The sequence below is a fragment of the Ascidia mentula genome, chromosome 6 (assembly GCF_947561715.1).
Source record: "Ascidia mentula chromosome 6, kaAscMent1.1, whole genome shotgun sequence".
NCBI classification, from domain to species: domain Eukaryota; kingdom Metazoa; phylum Chordata; class Ascidiacea; order Phlebobranchia; family Ascidiidae; genus Ascidia; species Ascidia mentula.
Window position 1 is genome coordinate 14234663 of NC_138571.1, and position 18084 is coordinate 14252746.

General features: G+C 43.7%; 69 non-coding genes across 69 annotated transcripts; all 69 read left to right on the top strand.

Moving 5' to 3' along the window:
- The first annotated feature begins 102 nt into the window (after nucleotides 1-102).
- Nucleotides 103-175, top strand: Trnak-uuu (transfer RNA lysine (anticodon UUU)). The gene has a single exon. It is a non-coding gene; the product is annotated as a tRNA-Lys (tRNA).
- A 674-nt stretch (nucleotides 176-849) lies between these two features.
- Nucleotides 850-921, top strand: Trnae-cuc (transfer RNA glutamic acid (anticodon CUC)). The gene has a single exon. It is a non-coding gene; the product is annotated as a tRNA-Glu (tRNA).
- An 89-nt stretch (nucleotides 922-1010) lies between these two features.
- On the top strand, nucleotides 1011-1083 carry Trnak-uuu (transfer RNA lysine (anticodon UUU)). Its single transcript has one exon. It is a non-coding gene; the product is annotated as a tRNA-Lys (tRNA).
- Nucleotides 1084-1152: 69 nt separating this feature from the next.
- Trnae-cuc (transfer RNA glutamic acid (anticodon CUC)) lies at nucleotides 1153-1224 on the top strand. The gene has a single exon. It is a non-coding gene; the product is annotated as a tRNA-Glu (tRNA).
- An 89-nt stretch (nucleotides 1225-1313) lies between these two features.
- Nucleotides 1314-1386, top strand: Trnak-uuu (transfer RNA lysine (anticodon UUU)). The gene has a single exon. It is a non-coding gene; the product is annotated as a tRNA-Lys (tRNA).
- A 230-nt stretch (nucleotides 1387-1616) lies between these two features.
- Trnak-uuu (transfer RNA lysine (anticodon UUU)) lies at nucleotides 1617-1689 on the top strand. The gene has a single exon. It is a non-coding gene; the product is annotated as a tRNA-Lys (tRNA).
- Nucleotides 1690-1758: 69 nt separating this feature from the next.
- On the top strand, nucleotides 1759-1830 carry Trnae-cuc (transfer RNA glutamic acid (anticodon CUC)). Its single transcript has one exon. It is a non-coding gene; the product is annotated as a tRNA-Glu (tRNA).
- A 392-nt stretch (nucleotides 1831-2222) lies between these two features.
- Nucleotides 2223-2295, top strand: Trnak-uuu (transfer RNA lysine (anticodon UUU)). Its single transcript has one exon. It is a non-coding gene; the product is annotated as a tRNA-Lys (tRNA).
- Nucleotides 2296-2525: 230 nt separating this feature from the next.
- On the top strand, nucleotides 2526-2598 carry Trnak-uuu (transfer RNA lysine (anticodon UUU)). The gene has a single exon. It is a non-coding gene; the product is annotated as a tRNA-Lys (tRNA).
- Nucleotides 2599-2667: 69 nt separating this feature from the next.
- On the top strand, nucleotides 2668-2739 carry Trnae-cuc (transfer RNA glutamic acid (anticodon CUC)). The gene has a single exon. It is a non-coding gene; the product is annotated as a tRNA-Glu (tRNA).
- Nucleotides 2740-2827: 88 nt separating this feature from the next.
- On the top strand, nucleotides 2828-2900 carry Trnak-uuu (transfer RNA lysine (anticodon UUU)). Its single transcript has one exon. It is a non-coding gene; the product is annotated as a tRNA-Lys (tRNA).
- Nucleotides 2901-2969: 69 nt separating this feature from the next.
- Trnae-cuc (transfer RNA glutamic acid (anticodon CUC)) lies at nucleotides 2970-3041 on the top strand. The gene has a single exon. It is a non-coding gene; the product is annotated as a tRNA-Glu (tRNA).
- A 530-nt stretch (nucleotides 3042-3571) lies between these two features.
- On the top strand, nucleotides 3572-3643 carry Trnae-cuc (transfer RNA glutamic acid (anticodon CUC)). Its single transcript has one exon. It is a non-coding gene; the product is annotated as a tRNA-Glu (tRNA).
- An 88-nt stretch (nucleotides 3644-3731) lies between these two features.
- Trnak-uuu (transfer RNA lysine (anticodon UUU)) lies at nucleotides 3732-3804 on the top strand. Its single transcript has one exon. It is a non-coding gene; the product is annotated as a tRNA-Lys (tRNA).
- Nucleotides 3805-3873: 69 nt separating this feature from the next.
- Trnae-cuc (transfer RNA glutamic acid (anticodon CUC)) lies at nucleotides 3874-3945 on the top strand. The gene has a single exon. It is a non-coding gene; the product is annotated as a tRNA-Glu (tRNA).
- An 89-nt stretch (nucleotides 3946-4034) lies between these two features.
- Trnak-uuu (transfer RNA lysine (anticodon UUU)) lies at nucleotides 4035-4107 on the top strand. Its single transcript has one exon. It is a non-coding gene; the product is annotated as a tRNA-Lys (tRNA).
- Nucleotides 4108-4176: 69 nt separating this feature from the next.
- Nucleotides 4177-4248, top strand: Trnae-cuc (transfer RNA glutamic acid (anticodon CUC)). Its single transcript has one exon. It is a non-coding gene; the product is annotated as a tRNA-Glu (tRNA).
- Nucleotides 4249-4337: 89 nt separating this feature from the next.
- On the top strand, nucleotides 4338-4410 carry Trnak-uuu (transfer RNA lysine (anticodon UUU)). The gene has a single exon. It is a non-coding gene; the product is annotated as a tRNA-Lys (tRNA).
- Nucleotides 4411-4640: 230 nt separating this feature from the next.
- Trnak-uuu (transfer RNA lysine (anticodon UUU)) lies at nucleotides 4641-4713 on the top strand. Its single transcript has one exon. It is a non-coding gene; the product is annotated as a tRNA-Lys (tRNA).
- A 69-nt stretch (nucleotides 4714-4782) lies between these two features.
- Nucleotides 4783-4854, top strand: Trnae-cuc (transfer RNA glutamic acid (anticodon CUC)). Its single transcript has one exon. It is a non-coding gene; the product is annotated as a tRNA-Glu (tRNA).
- Nucleotides 4855-4942: 88 nt separating this feature from the next.
- Nucleotides 4943-5015, top strand: Trnak-uuu (transfer RNA lysine (anticodon UUU)). Its single transcript has one exon. It is a non-coding gene; the product is annotated as a tRNA-Lys (tRNA).
- Nucleotides 5016-5084: 69 nt separating this feature from the next.
- Trnae-cuc (transfer RNA glutamic acid (anticodon CUC)) lies at nucleotides 5085-5156 on the top strand. The gene has a single exon. It is a non-coding gene; the product is annotated as a tRNA-Glu (tRNA).
- Nucleotides 5157-5687: 531 nt separating this feature from the next.
- On the top strand, nucleotides 5688-5759 carry Trnae-cuc (transfer RNA glutamic acid (anticodon CUC)). The gene has a single exon. It is a non-coding gene; the product is annotated as a tRNA-Glu (tRNA).
- An 88-nt stretch (nucleotides 5760-5847) lies between these two features.
- On the top strand, nucleotides 5848-5920 carry Trnak-uuu (transfer RNA lysine (anticodon UUU)). The gene has a single exon. It is a non-coding gene; the product is annotated as a tRNA-Lys (tRNA).
- A 69-nt stretch (nucleotides 5921-5989) lies between these two features.
- Nucleotides 5990-6061, top strand: Trnae-cuc (transfer RNA glutamic acid (anticodon CUC)). Its single transcript has one exon. It is a non-coding gene; the product is annotated as a tRNA-Glu (tRNA).
- An 89-nt stretch (nucleotides 6062-6150) lies between these two features.
- On the top strand, nucleotides 6151-6223 carry Trnak-uuu (transfer RNA lysine (anticodon UUU)). The gene has a single exon. It is a non-coding gene; the product is annotated as a tRNA-Lys (tRNA).
- A 69-nt stretch (nucleotides 6224-6292) lies between these two features.
- On the top strand, nucleotides 6293-6364 carry Trnae-cuc (transfer RNA glutamic acid (anticodon CUC)). Its single transcript has one exon. It is a non-coding gene; the product is annotated as a tRNA-Glu (tRNA).
- An 88-nt stretch (nucleotides 6365-6452) lies between these two features.
- On the top strand, nucleotides 6453-6525 carry Trnak-uuu (transfer RNA lysine (anticodon UUU)). The gene has a single exon. It is a non-coding gene; the product is annotated as a tRNA-Lys (tRNA).
- Nucleotides 6526-6594: 69 nt separating this feature from the next.
- Nucleotides 6595-6666, top strand: Trnae-cuc (transfer RNA glutamic acid (anticodon CUC)). The gene has a single exon. It is a non-coding gene; the product is annotated as a tRNA-Glu (tRNA).
- Nucleotides 6667-6754: 88 nt separating this feature from the next.
- Trnak-uuu (transfer RNA lysine (anticodon UUU)) lies at nucleotides 6755-6827 on the top strand. The gene has a single exon. It is a non-coding gene; the product is annotated as a tRNA-Lys (tRNA).
- Nucleotides 6828-7057: 230 nt separating this feature from the next.
- Nucleotides 7058-7130, top strand: Trnak-uuu (transfer RNA lysine (anticodon UUU)). The gene has a single exon. It is a non-coding gene; the product is annotated as a tRNA-Lys (tRNA).
- Nucleotides 7131-7358: 228 nt separating this feature from the next.
- On the top strand, nucleotides 7359-7431 carry Trnak-uuu (transfer RNA lysine (anticodon UUU)). Its single transcript has one exon. It is a non-coding gene; the product is annotated as a tRNA-Lys (tRNA).
- A 69-nt stretch (nucleotides 7432-7500) lies between these two features.
- Trnae-cuc (transfer RNA glutamic acid (anticodon CUC)) lies at nucleotides 7501-7572 on the top strand. The gene has a single exon. It is a non-coding gene; the product is annotated as a tRNA-Glu (tRNA).
- An 88-nt stretch (nucleotides 7573-7660) lies between these two features.
- Trnak-uuu (transfer RNA lysine (anticodon UUU)) lies at nucleotides 7661-7733 on the top strand. The gene has a single exon. It is a non-coding gene; the product is annotated as a tRNA-Lys (tRNA).
- A 69-nt stretch (nucleotides 7734-7802) lies between these two features.
- Nucleotides 7803-7874, top strand: Trnae-cuc (transfer RNA glutamic acid (anticodon CUC)). Its single transcript has one exon. It is a non-coding gene; the product is annotated as a tRNA-Glu (tRNA).
- An 89-nt stretch (nucleotides 7875-7963) lies between these two features.
- On the top strand, nucleotides 7964-8036 carry Trnak-uuu (transfer RNA lysine (anticodon UUU)). Its single transcript has one exon. It is a non-coding gene; the product is annotated as a tRNA-Lys (tRNA).
- Nucleotides 8037-9013: 977 nt separating this feature from the next.
- Trnae-cuc (transfer RNA glutamic acid (anticodon CUC)) lies at nucleotides 9014-9085 on the top strand. The gene has a single exon. It is a non-coding gene; the product is annotated as a tRNA-Glu (tRNA).
- An 88-nt stretch (nucleotides 9086-9173) lies between these two features.
- On the top strand, nucleotides 9174-9246 carry Trnak-uuu (transfer RNA lysine (anticodon UUU)). The gene has a single exon. It is a non-coding gene; the product is annotated as a tRNA-Lys (tRNA).
- Nucleotides 9247-9476: 230 nt separating this feature from the next.
- On the top strand, nucleotides 9477-9549 carry Trnak-uuu (transfer RNA lysine (anticodon UUU)). Its single transcript has one exon. It is a non-coding gene; the product is annotated as a tRNA-Lys (tRNA).
- Nucleotides 9550-9780: 231 nt separating this feature from the next.
- Trnak-uuu (transfer RNA lysine (anticodon UUU)) lies at nucleotides 9781-9853 on the top strand. The gene has a single exon. It is a non-coding gene; the product is annotated as a tRNA-Lys (tRNA).
- Nucleotides 9854-10528: 675 nt separating this feature from the next.
- Nucleotides 10529-10600, top strand: Trnae-cuc (transfer RNA glutamic acid (anticodon CUC)). Its single transcript has one exon. It is a non-coding gene; the product is annotated as a tRNA-Glu (tRNA).
- A 390-nt stretch (nucleotides 10601-10990) lies between these two features.
- Nucleotides 10991-11063, top strand: Trnak-uuu (transfer RNA lysine (anticodon UUU)). Its single transcript has one exon. It is a non-coding gene; the product is annotated as a tRNA-Lys (tRNA).
- A 69-nt stretch (nucleotides 11064-11132) lies between these two features.
- Nucleotides 11133-11204, top strand: Trnae-cuc (transfer RNA glutamic acid (anticodon CUC)). The gene has a single exon. It is a non-coding gene; the product is annotated as a tRNA-Glu (tRNA).
- An 88-nt stretch (nucleotides 11205-11292) lies between these two features.
- Trnak-uuu (transfer RNA lysine (anticodon UUU)) lies at nucleotides 11293-11365 on the top strand. The gene has a single exon. It is a non-coding gene; the product is annotated as a tRNA-Lys (tRNA).
- A 69-nt stretch (nucleotides 11366-11434) lies between these two features.
- Nucleotides 11435-11506, top strand: Trnae-cuc (transfer RNA glutamic acid (anticodon CUC)). Its single transcript has one exon. It is a non-coding gene; the product is annotated as a tRNA-Glu (tRNA).
- An 88-nt stretch (nucleotides 11507-11594) lies between these two features.
- Trnak-uuu (transfer RNA lysine (anticodon UUU)) lies at nucleotides 11595-11667 on the top strand. Its single transcript has one exon. It is a non-coding gene; the product is annotated as a tRNA-Lys (tRNA).
- Nucleotides 11668-11736: 69 nt separating this feature from the next.
- On the top strand, nucleotides 11737-11808 carry Trnae-cuc (transfer RNA glutamic acid (anticodon CUC)). The gene has a single exon. It is a non-coding gene; the product is annotated as a tRNA-Glu (tRNA).
- Nucleotides 11809-12200: 392 nt separating this feature from the next.
- Nucleotides 12201-12273, top strand: Trnak-uuu (transfer RNA lysine (anticodon UUU)). The gene has a single exon. It is a non-coding gene; the product is annotated as a tRNA-Lys (tRNA).
- Nucleotides 12274-13108: 835 nt separating this feature from the next.
- Trnak-uuu (transfer RNA lysine (anticodon UUU)) lies at nucleotides 13109-13181 on the top strand. The gene has a single exon. It is a non-coding gene; the product is annotated as a tRNA-Lys (tRNA).
- Nucleotides 13182-13250: 69 nt separating this feature from the next.
- On the top strand, nucleotides 13251-13322 carry Trnae-cuc (transfer RNA glutamic acid (anticodon CUC)). The gene has a single exon. It is a non-coding gene; the product is annotated as a tRNA-Glu (tRNA).
- A 694-nt stretch (nucleotides 13323-14016) lies between these two features.
- On the top strand, nucleotides 14017-14089 carry Trnak-uuu (transfer RNA lysine (anticodon UUU)). Its single transcript has one exon. It is a non-coding gene; the product is annotated as a tRNA-Lys (tRNA).
- Nucleotides 14090-14158: 69 nt separating this feature from the next.
- Trnae-cuc (transfer RNA glutamic acid (anticodon CUC)) lies at nucleotides 14159-14230 on the top strand. Its single transcript has one exon. It is a non-coding gene; the product is annotated as a tRNA-Glu (tRNA).
- An 88-nt stretch (nucleotides 14231-14318) lies between these two features.
- On the top strand, nucleotides 14319-14391 carry Trnak-uuu (transfer RNA lysine (anticodon UUU)). Its single transcript has one exon. It is a non-coding gene; the product is annotated as a tRNA-Lys (tRNA).
- Nucleotides 14392-14460: 69 nt separating this feature from the next.
- Nucleotides 14461-14532, top strand: Trnae-cuc (transfer RNA glutamic acid (anticodon CUC)). Its single transcript has one exon. It is a non-coding gene; the product is annotated as a tRNA-Glu (tRNA).
- Nucleotides 14533-14922: 390 nt separating this feature from the next.
- Trnak-uuu (transfer RNA lysine (anticodon UUU)) lies at nucleotides 14923-14995 on the top strand. Its single transcript has one exon. It is a non-coding gene; the product is annotated as a tRNA-Lys (tRNA).
- Nucleotides 14996-15224: 229 nt separating this feature from the next.
- Trnak-uuu (transfer RNA lysine (anticodon UUU)) lies at nucleotides 15225-15297 on the top strand. The gene has a single exon. It is a non-coding gene; the product is annotated as a tRNA-Lys (tRNA).
- A 69-nt stretch (nucleotides 15298-15366) lies between these two features.
- On the top strand, nucleotides 15367-15438 carry Trnae-cuc (transfer RNA glutamic acid (anticodon CUC)). Its single transcript has one exon. It is a non-coding gene; the product is annotated as a tRNA-Glu (tRNA).
- A 231-nt stretch (nucleotides 15439-15669) lies between these two features.
- On the top strand, nucleotides 15670-15741 carry Trnae-cuc (transfer RNA glutamic acid (anticodon CUC)). The gene has a single exon. It is a non-coding gene; the product is annotated as a tRNA-Glu (tRNA).
- Nucleotides 15742-15829: 88 nt separating this feature from the next.
- Trnak-uuu (transfer RNA lysine (anticodon UUU)) lies at nucleotides 15830-15902 on the top strand. Its single transcript has one exon. It is a non-coding gene; the product is annotated as a tRNA-Lys (tRNA).
- Nucleotides 15903-16132: 230 nt separating this feature from the next.
- On the top strand, nucleotides 16133-16205 carry Trnak-uuu (transfer RNA lysine (anticodon UUU)). The gene has a single exon. It is a non-coding gene; the product is annotated as a tRNA-Lys (tRNA).
- A 69-nt stretch (nucleotides 16206-16274) lies between these two features.
- On the top strand, nucleotides 16275-16346 carry Trnae-cuc (transfer RNA glutamic acid (anticodon CUC)). The gene has a single exon. It is a non-coding gene; the product is annotated as a tRNA-Glu (tRNA).
- A 230-nt stretch (nucleotides 16347-16576) lies between these two features.
- Nucleotides 16577-16648, top strand: Trnae-cuc (transfer RNA glutamic acid (anticodon CUC)). The gene has a single exon. It is a non-coding gene; the product is annotated as a tRNA-Glu (tRNA).
- An 89-nt stretch (nucleotides 16649-16737) lies between these two features.
- Trnak-uuu (transfer RNA lysine (anticodon UUU)) lies at nucleotides 16738-16810 on the top strand. Its single transcript has one exon. It is a non-coding gene; the product is annotated as a tRNA-Lys (tRNA).
- A 229-nt stretch (nucleotides 16811-17039) lies between these two features.
- On the top strand, nucleotides 17040-17112 carry Trnak-uuu (transfer RNA lysine (anticodon UUU)). The gene has a single exon. It is a non-coding gene; the product is annotated as a tRNA-Lys (tRNA).
- A 69-nt stretch (nucleotides 17113-17181) lies between these two features.
- On the top strand, nucleotides 17182-17253 carry Trnae-cuc (transfer RNA glutamic acid (anticodon CUC)). Its single transcript has one exon. It is a non-coding gene; the product is annotated as a tRNA-Glu (tRNA).
- Nucleotides 17254-17341: 88 nt separating this feature from the next.
- Nucleotides 17342-17414, top strand: Trnak-uuu (transfer RNA lysine (anticodon UUU)). The gene has a single exon. It is a non-coding gene; the product is annotated as a tRNA-Lys (tRNA).
- Nucleotides 17415-17483: 69 nt separating this feature from the next.
- Trnae-cuc (transfer RNA glutamic acid (anticodon CUC)) lies at nucleotides 17484-17555 on the top strand. The gene has a single exon. It is a non-coding gene; the product is annotated as a tRNA-Glu (tRNA).
- Nucleotides 17556-17787: 232 nt separating this feature from the next.
- Nucleotides 17788-17859, top strand: Trnae-cuc (transfer RNA glutamic acid (anticodon CUC)). The gene has a single exon. It is a non-coding gene; the product is annotated as a tRNA-Glu (tRNA).
- An 88-nt stretch (nucleotides 17860-17947) lies between these two features.
- On the top strand, nucleotides 17948-18020 carry Trnak-uuu (transfer RNA lysine (anticodon UUU)). Its single transcript has one exon. It is a non-coding gene; the product is annotated as a tRNA-Lys (tRNA).
- Nucleotides 18021-18084: the final 64 nt, after the last annotated feature.

The window sequence follows — 18084 nt, forward strand, 5'->3', positions numbered from 1 at the left end:
TCCCGGTCTGGGAAGCTTTTGAATCATTTAAAAAAGTAATTTTGAGGACAAGTAGATTTGATCAACAAATGTTCCACTGAATCTAAACAATTCTTCTCAGTAGCCCGGTTAGCTCAGTCGGTAGAGCGTTGGACTTTTAATCCAACGGTCAAGGGTTCAAGTCCCTTATCGGGCGGTTCCTGCTTTTTTCACATATTGCATTCTCAAAGTTTCAAGTAAGGTGAAAGCCTTCGTTTTGACAACCTCCCAGATGGTCTAGTGGTTAGGACTCCTGGCTCTCACCCAGGCGGCACGGTTTCAATTCCCGGTCTGGGAAGCTTTTGAATCATATTAAAAAAATAATTTTGCAGACAAGTAGATTTGATCAACAAATGTTCCACTGAATCTAAACAATTCTTCACAGTAGCCCGGTGAGCTCAGTCGGTAGAGCGTTGGACTTTTAATCCAACGGTCAAGGGTTCAAGTCCCTTATCGGGCGGTTCCTTCGTTTTGCGCATATTGTATTCTCAAAGTTTCAAACAAGGTGAAAGCCTTCGTTTTGACAACCTCCCAGATGGTCTAGTGGTTGGGATTCCTGGCTCTCACCCAGGCGGCCCGGGTTCAATTCCCGGTCTGGGAAGCTTTTAAATCATTTAAAAAAATAATTTTGCAGACAAATAGATTTGATCAACAAATGTTCCACTGAATCTAAACAATTCTTCACAGTAGCCCGGTTAGCTCAGTCGGTAGAGCGTTGGACTTTTAATCCAACGGTCAAGGGTTGAAGTCCCTTATCGGGCGGTTCCTTCTTTTTTCACATATTGCATTCGCAAAGTTTCAAACAAGGTGAAAGCCTTCGTTTTAACAACTACCCAGATGGTCTAGTGGTTAGGATTCCTGGCTCTCACCCAGGCGGCCCGGGTTCAATTCCCGGTCTGGGAAGCTTTTGAATCATATTAAAAAAATAATTTTGCAGACAAGTAGATTTGATCAACAAATGTTCCACTGAATCTAAACAATTCTTCACAGTAGCCCGGTTAGCTCAGTCGGTAGAGCGTTGGACTTTTAATCCAACGGTCAAGGGTTCAAGTCCCTTATCGGGCGGTTCCTTCTTTTTTCGCATATTGTATTCTCATAGATTCAAACAAGGTGAAAGCCTTCGTTTTGACAACCTCCCAGATGGTCTAGTGGTTAGGATTCCTGGCTCTCACCCAGGCGGCCCGGGTTCAATTCCCGGTCTGGGAAGCTTTCGAATCATATCAAAAAAATAATTTTGCAGACAAGTAGATTTGATCAACAAATGTTCCACTGAATCTAAACAATTCGTCGCAGTAGCCCGGTTAGCTCAGTCGGTAGAGCGTTGGACTTTTAATCCAACGGTCAAGGGTTCAAGTCCCTTATCGGGCGGTTCCTTCTTTTTTCACATATTGCATTCTCAAAGTTTCAAGCAAGGTGAAAGCCTTCGTTTTGACAACCTCCCAGATGGTCTAGTGGTTAGGATTCCTGGCTCTCACCCAGTCGGCACGGGTTCAATTCCCGGTCTGGGAAGCTTTTGAATCATATTAAAAAAACAATTTTGCAGACAAGTAGATTTGATCAACAAATGTTTCACTGAATCTAAACAATTCGTCGCAGTAGCCCGGTTAGCTCAGTCGGTAGAGCGTTGGACTTTTAATCCAACGGTCAAGGGTTCAAGTCCCTTATCGGGCGGTTCCTTCTTTTTTCGCATATTGCATTCTCAAAGTTTCAAGCAAGGTGAAAGCCTTCGTTTTGACAACCTCCCAGATGGTCTAGTGGTTAGGATCCCTGGCTCTCACCCAGGCGGCCCGGGTTCAATTCCCGGTCTGGGAAGCTTTTGAATCATATTAAAAAAATAATTTTGCAGACAAGTAGATTTGATCAACAAATGTTCCACTGAATCTAAACAATTCTTCACAGTAGCCCGGTGAGCTCAGTCGGTAGAGCGTTGGACTTTTAATCCAACGGTCAAGGGTTCAAGTCCCTTATCGGGCGGTTCCTTCGTTTTGCGCATATTGTATTCTCAAAGTTTCAAACAAGGTGAAAGCCTTCGTTTTAACAACCTACCAGATGGTCTAGTGGTTGGGATTCCTGGCTCTCACCCAGGCGACCCGGGTTCAATTCCCGGTCTGGGAAGCTTTTGAATCATATTAAAAAAATAATTTTGCAGACAAGTAGATTTGATCAACAAATGTTCCACTGAATCTAAACAATTCTTCCCAGTAGCCCGGTTAGCTCAGTCGGTAGAGCGTTGGACTTTTAATCCAACGGTCAAGGGTTCAAGTCCCTTATCGGGCGGTTCCTTCTTTTTTCGCATATTTTATTCTCATAGATTCAAACAAGGTGAAAGCCTTCGTTTTGACAACCTCGCAGATGGTCTAGTGGTTAGGATTCCTGGCTCTCACCCAGGCGGCACGGGTTCAATTCCCGGTCTGGGAAGCTTTTGAATCATATCAAAAAAATAATTTTGCAGACAAGTAGATTTGATCAACAAATGTTCCACTGAATCTAAACAATTCGTCGCAGTAGCCCGGTTAGCTCAGTCGGTAGAGCGTTGGACTTTTAATCCAACGGTCAAGGGTTCAAGTCCCTTATCGGGCGGTACCTTCTTTTTTCACATATTGCATTCTCAAAGTTTCAAGCAAGGTGAAAGCCTTCGTTTTGACAACCTCCCAGATGGTCTAGTGGTTAGGATTCCTGGCTCTCACCCAGGCGGCCCGGGTTCAATTCCCGGTCTGGGAAGATTTTGAATCATATCAAAAAATAATTTTGCAGACAAGTAGATTTGATCAACAAATGTTCCACTGAATCTAAACAATTCTTCACAGTAGCCCGGTTAGCTCAGTCGGTAGAGCGTTGGACTTTTAATCCAACGGTCAAGGGTTCAAGTCCCTTATCGGGCGGTTCCTTCTTTTTGCGCATATTGTATTCTCAAAGTTTCAAACAAGGTGAAAGCCTTCGTTTTGACAACCTCCCAGATGGTCTAGTGGTTAAGATTCCTGGCTCTCACCCAGGCGGCCCGGGTTCAATTCCCGGTCTGGGAAGCATTTAAATCATTTAAAAAAATAATTTTGCAGACAAGTAGATTTGATCAACAAATGTTCCACTGAATCTAAACAATTCTTCACAGTAGCCCGGTGAGCTCAGTCGGTAGAGCGTTGGACTTTTAATCCAACGGTCAAGGGTTCAAGTCCATTATCGGGCGGTTCCTTCGTTTTGCGCATATTGTATTCTCAAAGTTTCAAACAAGGTGAAAGCCTTCGTTTTAACAACCTCCCAGATGGTCTAGTGGTTGGGATTCCTGGCTCTCACCCAGGCGGCCCGGGTTCAATTCCCGGTCTGGGAAGCTTTCAAATCATTTAAAAAATTAATTTTGCAGACAAGTAGATTTGATCAACGAATGTTCCACTGAATCTTAACAATTCTTCACAGTAGCCCGGTTAGCTCAGTCGGTAGAGCGTTGGACTTTTAATCCAACGGTCAAGGGTTCAAGTCCCTTATCGGCGGTTCCTTTTTTTTCACATATTGTATTCTCAAAGTTTCAAACAAGGTGAAAGCCTTCGTTTTAACAACCTCCCAGATGGTCTAGTGGTTAGGATTCCTGGCTCTCACCCAGGCGGCCCGGGTTCAATTCCCGGTCTGGGAAGCTTTTGAATCATTTAAAAAAATAATTTTGAGGACAAGTAGATTTGATCAACAAATGTTCCACTGAATCTAAACAATTCTTCTCAGTAGCCCGGTTAGCTCAGTCGGTAGAGCGTTGGACTTTTAATCCAACGGTCAAGGGTTCAAGTCCCTTATCGGGCGGTTCCTGCTTTTTTCACATATTGCATTCTCAAAGTTTCAAACAAGGTGAAAGCCTTCCTTTTGACAACCTCCCAGATGGTCTAGTGGTTAGGATTCCTGGCTCTCACCCAGGCGGCCCGGGTTCAATTCCCGGTCTGGGAAGCTTTTGAATCATATTAAAAAAATAATTTTGCAGACAAGTAGATTTGATCAACAAATGTTCCACTGAATCTAAACAATTCTTCACAGTAGCCCGGTTAGCTCAGTCGGTAGAGCGTTGGACTTTTAATCCAACGGTCAAGGGTTCAAGTCCCTTATCGGGCGGTTCCTTCTTTTTGCGCATATTGTATTCTCAAAGTTTCAAACAAGGTGAAAGCCTTCGTTTTGACAACCTCCCAGATGGTCTAGTGGTTAGGATTCCTGGCTCTCACCCAGGCGGCCCGGGTTCAATTCCCGGTCTGGGAAGCTTCTGAATCATATTAAAAAAATAATTTTGCAGACAAGTAGATTTGATCAACAAATGTTCCACTGAATCTAAACAATTCTTCCCAGTAGCCCGGTTAGCTCAGTCGGTAGAGCGTTGGACTTTTAATCCAACGGTCAAGGGTTCAAGTCCCTTATCGGGCGGTTCCTTCTTTTTTCGCATATTGTATTCTCATAGATTCAAACAAGGTGAAAGCCTTCGTTTTGACAACCTCGCAGATGGTCTAGTGGTTAGGATTCCTGGCTCTCACCCAGGCGGCACGGGTTCAATTCCCGGTCTGGGAAGCTTTTGAATCATATCAAAAAAATAATTTTGCAGACAAGTAGATTTGATCAACAAATGTTCCACTGAATCTAAACAATTCGTCGCAGTAGCCCGGTTAGCTCAGTCGGTAGAGCGTTGGACTTTTAATCCAACGGTCAAGGGTTCAAGTCCCTTATCGGGCGGTACCTTCTTTTTTCACATATTGCATTCTCAAAGTTTCAAGCAAGGTGAAAGCCATCGTTTTGACAACCTCCCAGATGGTCTAGTGGTTAGGATTCCTGGCTCTCACCCAGGCGGCCCGGGTTCAATTCCCGGTCTGGGAAGATTTTGAATCATATAAAAAAATAATTTTGCAGACAAGTAGATTTGATCAACAAATGTTCCACTGAATCTAAACAATTCTTCACAGTAGCCCGGTTAGCTCAGTCGGTAGAGCGTTGGACTTTTAATCCAACGGTCAAGGGTTCAAGTCCCTTATCGGGCGGTTCCTTCTTTTTGCGCATATTGTATTCTCAAAGTTTCAAACAAGGTGAAAGCCTTCGTTTTGACAACCTCCCAGATGGTCTAGTGGTTAAGATTCCTGGCTCTCACCCAGGCGGCCCGGGTTCAATTCCCGGTCTGGGAAGCATTTAAATCATTTAAAAAAATAATTTTGCAGACAAGTAGATTTGATCAACAAATGTTCCACTGAATCTAAACAATTCTTCACAGTAGCCCGGTGAGCTCAGTCGGTAGAGCGTTGGACTTTTAATCCAACGGTCAAGGGTTCAAGTCCATTATCGGGCGGTTCCTTCGTTTTGCGCATATTGTATTCTCAAAGTTTCAAACAAGGTGAAAGCCTTCGTTTTAACAACCTCCCAGATGGTTTAGTGGTTGGGATTCCTGGCTCTCACCCAGGCGGCCCGGGTTCAATTCCCGGTCTGGGAAGCTTTCAAATCATTTAAAAAAATAATTTTGCAGACAAGTAGGTTTGATCAACGAATGTTCCACTGAATCTTAACAATTCTTCACAGTAGCCCGGTTAGCTCAGTCGGTAGAGCGTTGGACTTTTAATCCAACGGTCAAGGGTTCAAGTCCCTTATCGGCGGTTCCTTCTTTTTTCACATATTGTATTCTCAAAGTTTCAAACAAGGTGAAAGCCTTCGTTTTAACAACCTCCCAGATGGTCTAGTGGTTAGGATTCCTGGCTCTCACCCAGGCGGCCCGGGTTCAATTCCCGGTCTGGGAAGCTTTTGAATCATTTAAAAAAATAATTTTGAGGACAAGTAGATTTGATCAACAAATGTTCCACTGAATCTAAACAATTCTTCTCAGTAGCCCGGTTAGCTCAGTCGGTAGAGCGTTGGACTTTTAATCCAACGGTCAAGGGTTCAAGTCCCTTATCGGGCGGTTCCTGCTTTTTTCACATATTGCATTCTCAAAGTTTCAAACAAGGTGAAAGCCTTCCTTTTGACAACCTCCCAGATGGTCTAGTGGTTAGGATTCCTGGCTCTCACCCAGGCGGCCCGGGTTCAATTCCCGGTCTGGGAAGCTTTTGAATCATATTAAATAAATAATTTTGCAGACAAGTAGATTTGATCAACAAATGTTCCACTGAATCTAAACAATTCTTCACAGTAGCCCGGTTAGCTCAGTCGGTAGAGCGTTGGACTTTTAATCCAACGGTCAAGGGTTCAAGTCCCTTATCGGGCGGTTCCTTCTTTTTGCGCATATTGTATTCTCAAAGTTTCAAACAAGGTGAAAGCCTTCGTTTTGACAACCTCCCAGATGGTCTAGTGGTTAGGATTCCTGGCTCTCACCCAGGCGGCCCGGGTTCAATTCCCGGTCTGGGAAGCATTCAAATCATTTAAAAAAATAATTTTGCAGACAAGTAGATTTGATCAACAAATGTTCCACTGAATCTTAGCAATTCTTCACAGTAGCCCGGCTAGCTCAGTCGGTAGAGCGTTGGACTTTTAATCCAACGGTCAAGGGTTCAAGTCCCTTATCGGGCGGTTCCTTCTTTTTTCACATATTGTATTCTCAAAGTTTCAAACAAGGTGAAAGCCTTCGTTTTAACAACCTCCCAGATGGTCTAGTGGTTAGGATTCCTGGCTCTCACCCAGGCGGCCCGGGTTCAATTCCCGGTCTGGGAAGCTTTTGAATCACATAAAAAAATAATTTTGCAGACAAGTAGATTTGATCAACAAATGTTCCACTGAATCTAAACAATTCTTCACAGTAGCCCGGTTAGCTCAGTCGGTAGAGCGTTGGACTTTTAATCCAACGGTCAAGGGTTCAAGTCCCTTATCGGGCGGTTCCTTCTTTTTGCGCATATTGTATTCTCATAGATTCAAACAAGGTGAAAGCCTTCGTTTTGACAACCTCCCAGATGGTCTAGTGGTTAGGATTCCTGGCTCTCACCCAGGCGGCACGGGTTCAATTCCCGGTCTGGGAAGCTTTTGAATCATATCAAAAAAATAATTTTGCAGACAAGTAGATTTGATCAACAAATGTTCCACTGAATCTAAACAATTCGTCGCAGTAGCCCGGTTAGCTCAGTCGGTAGAGCGTTGGACTTTTAATCCAACGGTCAAGGGTTCAAGTCCCTTATCGGGCGGTTCCTTCTTTTTTCACATATTGTATTCTCAAAGTTTCAAACAAGGTGAAAGCCTTCGTTTCAACAACCTCCCAGATGGTCTAGTGGTTGGGATTCCTGGCTCTCACCCAGGCGGCCCGTGTTCAATTCCCGGTCTGGGAAGATTTGAATCATTCAAAAAAATAATTTTGAATACAAGTAGATTTGATCAACAAATGTTCCACTGAATCTAAACAATTCTTCTCAGTAGCCCGGTTAGCTCAGTCGGTAGAGCGTTGGACTTTTAATCCAACGGTCAAGGGTTCAAGTCCCTTATCGGGCGGTTCATGCTTTTTTCACATATTGCATTCTCAAAGTTTCAAGCAAGGTGAAAGCCTTCGTTTTGACAACCTCCCAGATGGTCTAGTGGTGAGGATTCCTGGCTCTCACCCAGGCGGCCCGGGTTCAATTCCCGGTCTGGGAAGCTTTTGAATAATTCAAAAAAATAATTTTGAGGACAAGTAGATTTGATCAACAAATGTTCCACTGAATCTAAACAATTCTTCTCAGTAGCCCGGTTAGCTCAGTCGGTAGAGCGTTGGACTTTTAATCCAACGGTCAAGGGTTCAAGTCCCTTATCGGGCGGTTCCTGCTTTTTTCACATATTGCATTCTCAAAGTTTCAAGCAAGGTGAAAGCCTTCGTTTTGACAACCTCCCAGATGGTCTAGTGGTTAGGATTCCTGGCTCTCACCCAGGCGGCCCGGGTTCAATTCCCGGTCTGGGAAGCTTTTGAATCATATAAAAAAAATAATTTTGCAGACAAGTAGATTTGATCAACAAATGTTCCACTGAATCTAAACAATTCTTCACAGTAGCCCGGTTAGCTCAGTCGGTAGAGCGTTGGACTTTTAATCCAACGGTCAAGGGTTCAAGTCCCTTATCGGGCGGTTCCTTCTTTTTTCACATATTGTATTCTCAATGTTTCAAACAAGGTGAAAGCCTTCGTTTTAACAACCTCCCTGATGGTCTAGTGGTTAGGATTCCTGGCTCTCATCCAGACGGCCCGGTTTCAATTCCCGGTCTGGGAAGCTTTTGAATCATATCAAAAAAAATAATTTTGCAGACAAGTAGATTTGATCAACAAATGTTCCACTAAATCTAAACAATTCTTCACAGTAGCACGGTTAGCTCAGTCGGTAGAGCGTTGGACTTTTAATCCAACGGTCAAGGGTTCAAGTCCCTTATCGGCGGTTCCTTCTTTTTTCACATATTGCATTCTCAAAGTTTCAAGCAAAGTGAAAGCCTTCGTTTTGACACCTCCCAGATGGTATAGTGGTTAGGATTCCTGGCTCTCACCTAGGCGGCACGGGTTCAATTCCCGGTCTGGGAAGCTTTTGAATCATATTAAAAAAATAATTTTGCAGACAAGTAGATTTGATCAACAAATGTTCCACTGAATCTAAACAATTCGTCGCAGTAGCCCGGTTAGCTCAGTCGGTAGAGCGTTGGACTTTTAATCCAACGGTCAAGGGTTAAAGTCCCTTATGGGGCGGTTCCTTCTTTTTTCACATATTGCATTCTCAAAGTTTCAAGCAAGGTGAAAGCCATCGTTTTGACAACCTCCCAGATGGTCTAGAGGTTAGGATTCCTGGCTCTCACCCAGGCGGCCCGGGTTCAATTCCCTGCCTGGGAAGCTTTTTAATCATATTAAAAAAATAATTTTGCAGACAAGTAGATTTGATCAACAAATGTTCCACTGAATCTAAACAATTCTTCACAGTAGCCCGGTGAGGTCAGTCGGTAGAGCGTTGGACTTTTAATCCAACGGTCAAGGGTTCAAGTCCCTCATCGGGCGGTTCCGTCTTTTTGCGCATTTTGCATTCTCAAAGTTTCAAACAAGGTGAAAGCCTTCGTTTTGACAACCTCCCAGATGGTCTAGTGGTTAGGATTCCTGGCTCTCACCCAGGCGGCCCGGGTTCAATTCCCGGTCTGGGAAGCTTTTGAATAATTCAAAAAAATAATTTTGAGGACAAGTAGATTTGATCAACAAATGTTCCACTGAATCTAAACAATTCTTCTCAGTAGCCCGGTTAGCTCAGTCGGTAGAGCGTTGGACTTTTAATCCAACGGTCAAGGGTTCAAGTCCCTTATCGGGCGGTTCCTGCTTTTTTCACATATTGCATTCTCAAAGTTTCAAGCAAGGTGAAAGCCTTCGTTTTGACAACCTCCCAGATGGTCTAGTGGTTAGGATTCCTGGCTCTCACCCAGGCGGCACGGGTTCAATTCCCGGTCTGGGAAGCTTTTGAATCATATAAAAAAAATAATTTTGCAGACAAGTAGATTTGATCAACAAATGTTCCACTGAATCTAAACAATTCTTCACAGTAGCCCGGTTAGCTCAGTCGGTAGAGCGTTGGACTTTTAATCCAACGGTCAAGGGTTCAAGTCCCTTATCGGGCGGTTCCTTCTTTTTTCACATATTGTATTCTCAATGTTTCAAACAAGGTGAAAGCCTTCGTTTTGACAACCTCCCTGATGGTCTAGTGGTTAGGATTCCTGGCTCTCACCCAGACGGCCCGGTTTCAATTCCCGGTCTGGGAAGCTTTTGAATCATATCAAAAAAAATAATTTTGCAGACAAGTAGATTTGATCAACAAATGTTCCACTAAATCTAAACAATTCTTCACAGTAGCCCGGTTAGCTCAGTCGGTAGAGCGTTGGACTTTTAATCCAACGGTCAAGGGTTCAAGTCCCTTATCGGGCGGTTCCTTCTTTTTTCACATATTGCATTCTCAAAGTTTCAAGCAAGGTGAAAGCCTTCGTTTTGACAACCTCCCAGATGGTCTAGTGGTTAGGATTCCTGGCTCTCACCCAGGCGGCACGGGTTCAATTCCCGGTCTGGGAAGCTTTTTAATCATATTAAAAAAATAATTTTCCAGACAAGTAGATTTGATCCACAAATGTTCCACTGAATCTAAACAATTCGTCGCAGTAGCCCGGTTAGCTCAGTCGGTAGAGCGTTGGACTTTTAATCCAACGGTCAAGGGTTAAAGTCCCTTATCGAGCGGTTCCTTCTTTTTTCACATATTGCATTCTCAAAGTTTCAAGCAAGGTGAAAGCCATCGTTTTGACAACCTCCCAGATGGTCTAGAGGTTAGGATTCCTGGCTCTCACCCAGGCGGCCCGGGTTCAATTCCCTGCCTGGGAAGCTTTTTAATCATATTATAAAAATAATTTTGCAGACAAGTAGATTTGATCAACAAATGTTCCACTGAATCTAAACAATTCTTCACAGTAGCCCGGTGAGCTCAGTCGGTAGAGCGTTGGACTTTTAATCCAACGGTCAAGGGTTCAAGTCCCTTATCGGGCGATTCCTTCTTTTTGCGCATATTGTATTCTCAAAGTTTCAAACAAGGTGAAAGCCTTCGTTTTGACAACCTCCCAGATGGTCTAGTGGTTAGGATTCCTGGCTCTCACCCAGGCGGCCCGGGTTCAATTCCCGGTCTGGGAAGCATTTAAATCATTTAAAAAAATAATTTTGCAGACAAGTAGATTTGATCAACAAATGTTCTACTGAATCTAAACAATTCTACACAGTAGCCCGGTGAGCTCAGTCGGTAGAGCGTTGGACTTTTAATCCAACGGTCAAGGGTTCAAGTCCATTATCGGGCGGTTCCTTCGTTTTGCGCATATTGTATTCTCAAAGTTTCAAACAAGGTGAAAGCCTTCGTTTTAACAACCTCCCAGATGGTCTAGTGGTTGGGATTCCTGGCTCTCACCCAGGCGGCAAGGGTTCAATTCCCGGTCTGGGAAGCTTCCAAATCATTTAAAAAAATAATTTTGCAGACAAGTAGATTTGATCAACAAATGTTCCACTGAATCTTAACAATTCTTCACAGTAGCCCAGTTAGCTCAGTCGGTAGAGCGTTGGACTTTTAATCCAACGGTCAAGGGTTCAAGTCCCTTATCGGGCGGTTCCTTCTTTTTTCACATATTGTATTCTCAAAGTTTCAAACAAGGTGAAAGCCTTCGTTTCAACAACCTCCCAGATGGTCTGGTGGTTAGGATTCCTGGCTCTCACCCAGGCGGCCCGGGTTCAATTCCCGGTCTGGGAAGCTTTTGAATCATTTAAAAAAATAATTTTGAGGACAAGTAGATTTGATCAACAAATGTTCCACTGAATCTAAACAATTCTTCTCAGTAGCCCGGTTAGCTCAGTCGGTAGAGCGTTGGACTTTTAATCCAACGGTCAAGGGTTCAAGTCCCTTATCGGGCGGTTCCTTCTTTTTGCGCATATTGCATTCTCAAAGTTTCAAACAAGGTGAAAGCCTTCGTTTTGACAACCTCCCAGATGGTCTAGTGGTTAGGATTCCTGGCTCTCACCCAGGCGGCCCGGGTTCAATTCCCGGTCTGGGAAGCATTCAAATCATTTAAAAAAATAATTTTGCAGACAAGTAGATTTGATCAACAAATGTTCCACTGAATCTAAACAATTCTTCTCAGTAGCTCGGTTAGCTCAGTCGGTAGAGCGTTGGACTTTTAATCCAACGGTCAAGGGTTCAAGTCCCTTATCGGGCGGTTCCTTCTTTTTTCACATATTGTATTCTCAAAGTTTCAAACAAGGTGAAAGCCTTCGTTTTGACAACCTCCCAGATGGTCTAGTGGTTAGGATTCCTGGCTCTCACCCAGGCGGCCCGGGTTCAATTCCCGGTCTGGGAAACTTTTGAATCATATTAAAAAAATAATTTTGCAGACAAGTAGATTTGATCAACAAATGTTCCACTGAATCTAAACAATTCTTCACAGTAGCCCGGTTATCTCAGTCGGTAGAGCGTTGGACTTTTAATCCAACGGTCAAGGGTTCAAGTCCCTTATCGGGCGGTTCCTTCTTTTTTCACATATTGTATTCTCAATGTTTCAAACAAGGTGAAAGCCTTCGTTTTAACAACCTCCCTGATGGTCTAGTGGTTAGGATTCCTGGCTCTCACCCAGACGGCCCGGTTTCAATTCCCGGTCTGGGAAGCTTTTGAATCATATTAAAAAAATAATTTTGCAGACAAGTAGATTTGATCAACAAATGTTCCACTGAATCTAAACAATTCTTCACAGTAGCCCGGTTAGCTCAGTCGGTAGAGCGTTGGACTTTTAATCCAACGGTCAAGGGTTCAAGTCCCTTATCGGGCGGTTCCTTCTTTTTTCACATATTGCATTCTCAAAGTTTCAAGCAAGGTGAAAGCCTTCGTTTTGACAACCTCCCAGATGGTCTAGTGGTTAGGATTCCTGGCTCTCACCCAGGCGGCACGGGTTCAATTCCCGGTCTGGGAAGCTTTTGAATCATATTAAAAAAATAATTTTCCAGACAAGTAGATTTGATCAACAAATGTTCCACTGAATCTAAACAATTCGTCGCAGTAGCCCGGTTAGCTCAGTCGGTAGAGCGTTGGACTTTTAATCCAACGGTCAAGGGTTAAAGTCCCTTATCGGGCGGTTCCTTCTTTTTTCACATATTGCATTCTCAAAGTTTCAAGCAAGGTGAAAGCCATCGTTTTGACAACCTCCCAGATGGTCTAGAGGTTAGGATTCCTGGCTCTCACCCAGGCGGCCCGGGTTCAATTCCCTGCCTGGGAAGCTTTTTAATCATATTAAAAAAATAATTTTGCAGACAAGTAGATTTGATCAACAAATGTTACACCGAATCTAAACAATTCTTCACAGTAGCCCGGTGAGCTCAGTCGGTAGAGCGTTGGACTTTTAATCCAACGGTCAAGGGTTCAAGTCCCTTTTCGGGCGGTTCCGTCTTTTTGCGCATTTTGTATTCTCAAAGTTTCAAACAAGGTGAAAGACTTCGTTTTGACAACCTCCCAGATGGTCTAGTGGTTAGGATTCCTGGCTCTCACCCAGGCGGCCCGGGTTCAATTCCCTGCCTGGGAAGCTTTTGAATCATGTAAAAAAATAATTTTGAGGACAAGTAGATTTGATCAACAAATGTTCCACTGAATCTAAACAATTCTTCTCAGTAGCCCGGTTAGCTCAGTCGGTAGAGCGTTGGACTTTTAATCCAACGGTCAAGGGTTCAAGTCCCTTATCGGGCGGTTCCTTCTTTTTTCACATATTGCATTCTCAAAGTTTCAAGCAAGGTGAAAGCCTTCGTTTTGACAACCTCCCAGATGGTCTAGTGGTTAGGATTCCTGGCTCTCACCCAGGCGGCACGGGTTCAATTCCCGGTCTGGGAAGCTTTTGAATCATATTAAAAAAATAATTTTCCAGACAAGTAGATTTGATCAACAAATGTTCCACTGAATCTAAACAATTCGTCGCAGTAGCCCGGTTAGCTCAGTCGGTAGAGCGTTGGACTTTTAATCCAACGGTCAAGGGTTAAAGTCCCTTATCGGGCGGTTCCTTCTTTTTTCACATATTGCATTCTCAAAGTTTCAAGCAAGGTGAAAGCCATCGTTTTGACAACCTCCCAGATGGTCTAGAGGTTAGGATTCCTGGCTCTCACCCAGGCGGCCCGGGTTCAATTCCCTGCCTGGGAAGCTTTTTAATCATATTAAAAAAATAATTTTGCAGACAAGTAGATTTGATCAACAAATGTTACACCGAATCTAAACAATTCTTCACAGTAGCCCGGTGAGCTCAGTCGGTAGAGCGTTGGACTTTTAATCCAACGGTCAAGGGTTCAAGTCCCTTTTCGGGCGGTTCCGTCTTTTTGCGCATTTTGTATTCTCAAAGTTTCAAACAAGGTGAAAGACTTCGTTTTGACAACCTCCCAGATGGTCTAGTGGTTAGGATTCCTGGCTCTCACCCAGGCGGCCCGGGTTCAATTCCCTGCCTGGGAAGCTTTTGAATCATGTAAAAAAATAATTTTGAGGACAAGTAGATTTGATCAACAAATGTTCCACTGAATCTAAACAATTCTTCTCAGTAGCCCGGTTAGCTCAGTCGGTAGAGCGTTGGACTTTTAATCCAACGGTCAAGGGTTCAAGTCCCTTATCGGGCGGTTCCTTCTTTTTTCACATATTGCATTCTCAAAGTTTCAAGCAAGGTGAAAGCCTTCGTTTTGACAACCTCCCAGATGGTCTAGTGGTTAGGATTCCTGGCTCTCACCCAGGCGGCCCGGGTTCAATTCCCGGTCTGGGAAGCTTTTGAATCATGTAAAAAAATAATTTTGAGGACAAGTAGATTTGATCAACAAATGTTCCACTGAATCTAAACAATTCTTCTCAGTAGCCCGGTTAGCTCAGTCGGTAGAGCGTTGGACTTTTAATCCAACGGTCAAGGGTTCAAGTCCCTTATCGGGCGGTTCCTTCTTTTTTCACATATTGCATTCTCAAAGTTTCAAGCAAGGTGAAAGCCTTCGTTTTGACAACCTCCCAGATGGTCTAGTGGTTAGGATTCCTGGCTCTCACCCAGGCGGCCCGGGTTCAATTCCCGGTCTGGGAAGCATTTAAATCATTTAAAAAAATAATTTTGCAGACAAGTAGATTTGATCAACAAATGTTCCACTGAATCTAAACAATTCTTCACAGTAGCCCGGTGAGCTCAGTCGGTAGAGCGTTGGACTTTTAATCCAACGGTCAAGGGTTCAAGTCCCTTATCGGGCGGTTCCTTCTTTTTTCACATATTGTATTCTCAAAGTTTCAAAAAAGGTGAAAGCCTTCGTTTTAACAACCTCCCAGATGGACTAGTGGTTGGGATTCCTGGCTCTCACCCAGGCGGCCCGGGTTCAATTCCCGGTCTGGGAAGCTTTTGAATCATGTAAAAAAATAATTTTGAGGACAAGTAGATTTGATCAACAAATGTTCCACTGAATCTAAACAATTCTTCTCAGTAGCCCGGTTAGCTCAGTCGGTAGAGCGTTGGACTTTTAATCCAACGGTCAAGGGTTCAAGTCCCTTATCGGGCGGTTCCTTCTTTTTTCACATATTGCATTCTCAAAGTTTCAAGCAAGGTGAAAGCCTTCGTTTTGACAACCTCCCAGATGGTCTAGTGGTTAGGATTCCTGGCTCTCACCCAGGCGGCCCGGGTTCAATTCCAGGTCTGGGAAGCTTTTGAATCATGTAAAAAAATAATTTTGAGGACAAGTAGATTTGATCAACAAATGTTCCACTGAATCTAAACAATTCTTCTCAGTAGCCCGGTTAGCTCAGTCGGTAGAGCGTTGGACTTTTAATCCAACGGTCAAGGGTTCAAGTCCCTTATCGGGCGGTTCCTTCTTTTTTCACATATTGCATTCTCAAAGTTTCAAGCAAGGTGAAAGCCTTCGTTTTGACAACCTCCCAGATGGTCTAGTGGTTAGGATTCCTGGCTCTCACCCAGGCGGCCCGGGTTCAATTCCCGGTCTGGGAAGCATTTAAATCATTTAAAAAAATAATTTTGCAGACAAGTAGATTTGATCAACAAATGTTCCACTGAATCTTAACAATTCTTCACAGTAGCCCGGTTAGCTCAGTCGGTAGAGCGTTGGACTTTTAATCCAACGGTGAAGGGTTGAAGTCCCTTATCGGGCGGTTCCTTCTTTTTTCACATATTGTATTCTCAAAGTTTCAAACAAGGTGAAAGCCTTCGTTTTTGACAACCTCCCTGATGGTCTAGTGGTTAGGATTCCTGGCTCTCACCCAGGCGGCCCGGGTTCAATTCCCGGTCTGGGAAGCTTTTGAATCATTTAAAAAAATAATTTTGAGGACAAGTAGATTTGATCAACAAATGTTCCACTGAATCTAAAGAATTCTTCTCAGTAGCCCGGTTAGCTCAGTCGGTAGAGCGTTGGACTTTTAATCCAACGGTCAAGGGTTCAAGTCCCTTATCGGGCGGTTCCTTCTTTTTTCACATATTGCATTCTCAAAGTTTCAAACAAGGTGAAAGCCTTCCTTTTGACAACCTCCCAGATGGTCTAGTGGTTAGGATTCCTGGCTCTCACCAAGGCGGCACGGGTTCAATTCCCGGTCTGGGAAGCTTTTGAATCATATTAAAAAAATAATTTTCCAGACAAGTAGATTTGATCAACAAATGTTCCACTGAATCTAAACAATTCGTCGCAGTAGCCCGGTTAGCTCAGTCGGTAGAGCGTTGGACTTTTAATCCAACGGTCAAGGGTTCAAGTCCCTTATCGGGCGGTTCCTTCTTTTTTCACATATTGCATTCTCAAAGTTTCAAGCAAGGTGAAAGCCATCGTTTTGACAACCTCCCAGATGGTCTAGAGGTTAGGATTCCTGGCTCTCACCCAGGCGGCCCGGGTTCAATTCCCGGTCTGGGAAGCTTTTGAATCATTTAAAAAAATAATTTTGAGGACAAGTAGATTTGATCAACAAATGTTCCACTGAATCTAAAGAATTCTTCTCAGTAGCCCGGTTAGCTCAGTCGGTAGAGCGTTGGACTTTTAATCCAACGGTGAAGGGTTGAAGTCCCTTATCGGGCGGTTCCTTCTTTTTTCACATATTGCATTCTCAAAGTTTCAAACAAGGTGAAAGCCTTCCTTTTGACAACCTCCCAGATGGTCTAGTGGTTAGGATTCCTGGCTCTCACCCAGGCGGCCCGGGTTCAATTCCCGGTCTGGGAAACTTTTGAATCATATTAAAAAAATAATTTTCCAGACAAGTAGATTTGATCAACAAATGTTCCACTGAATCTAAACAATTCGTCGCAGTAGCCCGGTTAGCTCAGTCGGTAGAGCGTTGGACTTTTAATCCAACGGTCAAGGGTTCAAGTCCCTTATCGGGCGGTTCCTTCTTTTTTCACATATTGTATTCTCAAAGTTTCAAAAAAGGTGAAAGCCTTCGTTTTAACAACCTCCCAGATGGACTAGTGGTTGGGATTCCTGGCTCTCACCCAGGCGGCCCGGGTTCAATTCCCGGTCTGGGAAGCTTTTGAATCATGTAAAAAAATAATTTTGAGGACAAGTAGATTTGATCAACAAATGTTCCACTGAATCTAAACAATTCTTCTCAGTAGCCCGGTTAGCTCAGTCGGTAGAGCGTTGGACTTTTAATCCAACGGTCAAGGGTTCAAGTCCCTTATCGGGCGGTTCCTTCTTTTTTCACATATTGCATTCTCAAAGTTTCAAGCAAGGTGAAAGCCTTCGTTTTGACAACCTCCCAGATGGTCTAGTGGTTAGGATTCCTGGCTCTCACCCAGGCGGCCCGGGTTCAATTCCCGGTCTGGGAAGCTTTTGAATCATGTAAAAAAATAATTTTGAGGACAAGTAGATTTGATCAACAAATGTTCCACTGAATCTAAACAATTCTTCTCAGTAGCCCGGTTAGCTCAGTCGGTAGAGCGTTGGACTTTTAATCCAACGGTCAAGGGTTCAAGTCCCTTATCGGGCGGTTCCTTCTTTTTTCACATATTGCATTCTCAAAGTTTCAAGCAAGGTGAAAGCCTTCGTTTTGACAACCTCCCAGATGGTCTAGTGGTTAGGATTCCTGGCTCTCACCCAGGCGGCCCGGGTTCAATTCCCGGTCTGGGAAGCATTTAAATCATTTAAAAAACATAATTTTGCAGACAAGTAGATTTGATCAACAAATGTTCCACTGAATCTTAACAATTCTTCACAGTAGCCCGGTTAGCTCAGTCGGTAGAGCGTTGGACTTTTAATCCAACGGTGAAGGGTTGAAGTCCCTTATCGGGCGGTTCCTTCTTTTTTCACATATTGTATTCTCAAAGTTTCAAACAAGGTGAAAGCCTTCGTTTTTGACAACCTCCCAGATGGTCTAGTGGTTAGGATTCCTGGCTCTCACCCAGGCGGCCCGGGTTCAATTCCCGGTCTGGGAAGCTTTTGAATCATTTAAAAAAATAATTTTGAGGACAAGTAGATTTGATCAACAAATGTTCCACTGAATCTAAAGAATTCTTCTCAGTAGCCCGGTTAGCTCAGTCGGTAGAGCGTTGGACTTTTAATCCAACGGTCAAGGGTTCAAGTCCCTTATCGGGCGGTTCCTTCTTTTTTCACATATTGCATTCTCAAAGTTTCAAACAAGGTGAAAGCCTTCCTTTTGA